Source organism: Oculina patagonica, chromosome 7, assembly GCF_052425735.1.
Source record: "Oculina patagonica isolate OP01 chromosome 7, crgOcupat, whole genome shotgun sequence".
Taxonomy (NCBI): Eukaryota; Metazoa; Cnidaria; class Anthozoa; order Scleractinia; family Oculinidae; genus Oculina; species Oculina patagonica.
The window spans coordinates 29,954,567-29,960,169 of NC_135764.1; the positions used below are offsets into that span (position 1 = coordinate 29,954,567).

The following is a 5,603-nucleotide window of genomic DNA, read 5'->3' on the forward strand; positions in this document are numbered from 1 at the left end:
GGGCCTACTCGGCAACGGATTGAAATGTTCGACCGCCATTTTGAGGTAACGTTTCATCGACGCACGGTTGAGTCATCGTAAGATAGTTTTTAATCGATAAGTCACCTTCAAAAAGATGCATTTTACAGCCTTATGGATTGATAACTTCGTGAAAGGTAAGCTTAATTGATTTTAGCGCTTAAAAGATCTAAAACGAGGCGGTTGTATTATTAAGTCAATCCAGTAGAATCCCTACTCGAACCTCCCGAAGGAACGAAAATTGCGTTAAATAATCGAGGGTTAAATAACAGAGATGTACTATACAAGGGAAAGAAAACAGGTTCGGAAAGTCGGGAGTTTCGATAAACCGAGGGTTCAAGAAATCGGGAATGTATGCTACGGACCAAAATCTGACTACTGTTGTATACAGGCGATATCAGATATTAAACGTTACTTGTACATGGCAAAATTTAGAATGATGTTTTCTGCTGATTCTGATTGTCTGATATGCGATAATTTTTGTCAGTTTGCATATTTTAGTAAATTGTTAACTGAAGATATCATGCAAAGGATTTGTTACTGACTAAATTTAAGGGCTAATAGAATAATCAAAGAAATCACTGGATGGAAAACATATACATGTAAACCTTACATGTTAGATGAGTATGCGAATTTGACTGTTGCACTAATAAAATTAATAGTTTGCAATTTTATGTTTTGCATTGATACATGTATCTCTGAATCCCAACAAAAAATTTGGATAGCTTCTCTTCCATAATTTGCAGTTTCATGTGCATACATGTATACATACATGTAAACACCTTGCACCACTTGAGCTGTAATATTAAGTTTCTTTATGTGAATAGTAGCCCACAGAACTGAGGCCCCATTTTAAATTAAAGGAGGATGTTCCTACATGAAAGTAGCACCAGGACCATCCTCTTGCTATGTAAAAATAAGATTATCCTAGTACATGGACTCGAATCATCTGAGCACAATATTATGCAATGTGGTTGTAGCTTTTAGTTTACAAATACCGGTAAAAGGTTGCATTTGGCCCTGGTGCTAGGATCATCCTTGCACACGTATCAACCTGTCTGAGAGGTAGGATGATCCTAGCACTTCGAACACCCGCTCTGATGATCCTAGTGCTAGGATCATCCTCTTTCCATGTCAGTGGGGCCTGAGTGGACCATCAATAATATTGTTCTGTAACCCAAAAACTTTATTTTTAATCTTTTTTCAGATACTCATTTGGCCTCCATTACATGTATTGGAGGGTAATGCAAGCAATCCTCATATTTATTTACCTGTTAGGGTAAGTTTCAACCTTCATCTAAAATTTAATTAACAGTTTGGTTTTAAAATGGCAGCTACAGGTATGGATGAATGAATGAAGCTTTTTTTAACATTCAAATCTTTTCAGACTGGAAGCTGCTCTGTTTTAATGAAAGCAGCATTCACTTTTTAACTAGAGGGCCTTCAGCCATTTTGACTATGCAGTGTAACATTAAAAATCCACACTTACAGTGGGTGAGATAAAATGTATATTAGAATTTATTCAGGGCTCCACGATGTGAGATCTTGATATTTGGTACACTAAGCGAGTGGCGGCATTTTTGCCAGATCTTAAAGCTTGTGTCCAAATGAGTGACCACATTGTTTTAAGTGTTTGAATATTATGGACTTTATTACTTAGGCTTCTGTTCTGTCAGACCTTGATGGCTGGTACATAACTGCAATTTATGTTAACTTTCTACAACTCTAAAAGTTCTGTTTTATCTTTACAGAAAAATACCAACACAAGCTGGCCAACAAGGGAAAAGCTGCAGATAAATAAGTTAGGAATGATAATTTTATGTTATGCCAATTTAATACTTTTTATTGATTGTGTTTTTAAAATGTACTTTAGATTTTGATTGCCAGTGGGTCTGATTTAGATGGAAGAGTTTGCTTCCTGAAAAATAAATGCATATAATATTTTCCTGTTAACCATGGTTTATACAATCTTGTTCCTGTTCATGAAAATTAAATTGTAAACCAGTTCAAATGAACAGATTGAATTTTGATGTATTATCATACATGTTGTATGAGCTCAAATTTTAAGAGAATTGTTAGTATTAAATAAAATGTTTTAATTATACATACTTGTAGATACTTGTACAAATTATGTACAGTGTATTAAACTCATGTCCAAATAAGAAAATGAACTATGACTGAATTAAAGATGTTAAAGTTAACAGTCAATTTGTGTGATGTTGCTTTACTAAATAGGGCGAATGCACCTGAGTTACTTTAACTCTGGTAACAGAGTAACTGTAACCCTGATTATGGAGTCAAAATAACTCTTTTCTTTGATGAAGTAGAGTTGAAGTGACTCCCTTGTCGGAGCTATTACAACTCCAAAATTGGAGTAAAATTTGGGAGTTAAAATGACCCTTAAAAAGGAGTTATTTTTAACCTAAATGTTTAACTCCACTTTTGGAGTTACAGTAACTCCCATATAGAGTTCAAATAACTCTTTTTGTAGAGTTAAAGTGACTCCCCACTAGAGTTACATTAACTCCCATATAGAGTTTAAATAACTCCTTTTGTAGAGTTAAAAAAACTCCTCTAGTAGAGTTATTTTAACACCAAAATGGGAGTTAAATGAAGGAGTTAAAATAACCCTTAAAAAGGGGTTATTTTTAACCTAAAATTTTAACTCCACTTTTGGAGTTGAAACAACTCTCTGAAAATTACTGTGTGGCTATAGATATCGTTCAGCGAAAACTCGAGGGATCTGACGATTGGAGAAGTCATACACAGCTGACTAAAGGCCAGGTCCTGGATCTACTCTCCTTTTTGCTGCACAACAGTTATTTTGTATTCGAGAGAACCCAATACCACCAGGTATCGGGATGTGCCATGGGATCGCCAGCTATGTCGATGCTTCGAATGCGTGCATTAAGAGGGACGGTGTTGAAGCTTTTCACAGCCACTACAACAACTATGGGCAAGAACAGCATAGCCTTCTTGGACACCAACAACACCGTTAATGAGGATGGTAGAATCGAGGTGGGTGTATACCGCAAACCACACATACGAGTAAGTATTTAGACTTCCATTCACACAGCCCAGCGCAAAGCAATAAAGCTGTCGTTAAGACTCTAATGGACCGAGCTAAGTGCATTCCATCAACAACTACGCAAAGACAAAACGAGAAACAGCGCGTTATTAATGACTTTTAAGTCATTAATAACGCGCTGTTTCTCGTTTTAAAAAAGCTAAAGGTTATCCCGAGAGCTTCATCAAGTACTATCAAGTCAGCTGGCGAATCAAACAAAACAAGCACGCAACCAAGAGCCAAGGAGAATCCGAAGGTATACACGTCCATCCCGTATGTGAAAGGAGTGTCGGAGCGCATTCGACGGATTTTGAGCCGCGAAAACATCAAGACAGTGTTTAAACCAGTACGAACGTTAGGAAATATCTTCAAAAAGCCCAAGGACCGACCGAATAAAGAGCAGTTGAAAGGAATCGTATACAAAGTGACTTGCAGGACATGCTCATTTGCATACGTTGGGGAAAGCAAAAGAAACTGGAAATCGCCATCACCCATAAATGTAATAAAAACCATAAATGTAATACCAACCATAAATGTAATAAAAATTGACCATAAATGTAATACTAACCATAAATGTAATAACTTTTAACCACAAATGTAATAAATCCACTAACCATAAATGTAATGAAATTTGCCCATAAATGTAATAAACTGAGCAACCACAAATGTAATAAGGCTTAACCGTAAATGTAATAAACTGGCTACGACTTCCAAGTAAGGGGCCACAAGTGATAATATAAAATGAGACAGGCCTAACGCGACTCCCGCTGGTTGCTGAATGTTAGCCTTCGATCTGTAAACGGAGGATTTAATTAACGCTCTCTCGAGCCATTTCAATGATGATCTTTATGCCATTGTGTTTGCTAGCTGATCGTCTTACATACTACTTATTAACCGAGAGTGAGGTCATTACAGGGGAATCTCAGACCGAGGCCTTGATGTATTGACCGAGCGACAGCGAGGTCAATACATCAAGGTCGAGGTCTGAGATTCCCCTGTAATGGCCGAACGGACGAGGTTAATAAGTTATTTATTATATTGCCTTTAAGCACTATTCAAAAAAGAGTATAATCAAGGAAAAACACTGGATGTAAAACTCGCTCTCTGTGGCTCTCTTCGTCGCTCATGCTAAAGAAGTATCGGCATGCTTTTATTTTTCTTTCAGTTATTGAAAAGATAGTTATATTTTGTCGGCATTTTATGTTGTTTTTGCCCCCTCGCTAGTAGCTTTTACTCAGAACTCAAAAAACCGTCGAGCCGAGAAAAATTTTCATAATGCCCGGTCATTACAAGAAAATAATGCCCGCTCAGCAGCCAATCAGAGCGCGCGTACTATTGTAGACATATAATAATTCCATTTAAGCAATTAAAACGTTTCTGATAAAAACTTGCTGCTTTAAAGCATCATTTAAACAACAAAAGAAGAGAATAGAGGCGAAGTCGACGAAGTCGTTCAGCGAAATTCGACAAACAATTCGAACATCCGGGGTACCGGGCTTCTATAGTTTTCAGCTATGTTCTATAAAAAATAATGCCCACTAGAATTCCATCGCGGGTATACAGCGGCTATATTCTAAAATTCGATAGTGCACGCTAAAGCATGCACCAATTGTTAAGTGTCGCGAACATAACATGACGCGAAAATTAAGTGACTCACATTATGTCAATAATCAAGAAAAAATGAGTTTAGTACCACTGAGGGAAGGAATTTTCAATGTAAATGGATGTTGTGGTCAATTGACTCAAAAACAATAATTCACGTTCAAGCATGAACTGCTTGTGGACATTGTGAGACCAGCTCTGTTGTTACTGTTGACATTTAGTCCCCGGCGTTGCGTTTTTGTTACTGTTTTGACGTTATTGTTCCTTTGATAAAGTCGTTTTATCTAATTCAAAGACATATTAAATAATATTGCCAAGGAAATGCCAATTGTGTCTTACTGAAAAACGCGAAATTTAAGTGATTCAAAATACAAAATTTTCGCAAAATCGCGAAATTTAAGTGTCGCGAAATATGCGCACCTCAAAATCGCGAAATTAACGTGTCGCGAAAATTTCATGTAATAAGGTAATCTGCGTGAGAGCAAATGCTAAAAAAGCATTTGGAGTCGGCTAACACAATCGATCTGGAATTAATTCGTAGCACTGAAGTAAATATTAAAAATGATGAATACCTAAAGCCGTAAGAATGGGACTAAAATGTTTCTTAAAAAACGAATTAATCTGCATGAGAGCAAATGCTAAAAAAGCATTTGGAGTCGGCTAACACAATCGATCTGGAATTAATTCGTAGCACTGAAGTAAATATTAAAAATGATGAATACCTAAAGCCGTAAAGATGGAACTAAAATGTTTCTTAAGAAACGAATTAATCTGTATGAGAGCAAATGCTAAAAAAGCATTTGGAGTCGGCTAACACAGTCGGTCAGAGATTAATTCGTAGCACTTAAGTAAATATTTAAAACGATGACTACCTTAGCCGTAAGCTTTAGACACTTTTAACTAGTCGTCCCGAAAC

General features: G+C 36.7%; 1 long non-coding RNA gene across 1 annotated transcript; it reads left to right on the forward strand.

Annotated features, from left to right (window-relative positions):
• LOC144659833 (uncharacterized) lies at window positions 1-1,971 on the forward strand. The gene is made up of 3 exons (XR_013571969.1): window positions 1-155; window positions 1,226-1,297; window positions 1,770-1,971. It is a non-coding gene; the product is annotated as an uncharacterized LOC144659833 (long non-coding RNA).
• The last annotated feature ends 3,632 nt before the right edge of the window (window positions 1,972-5,603 follow it).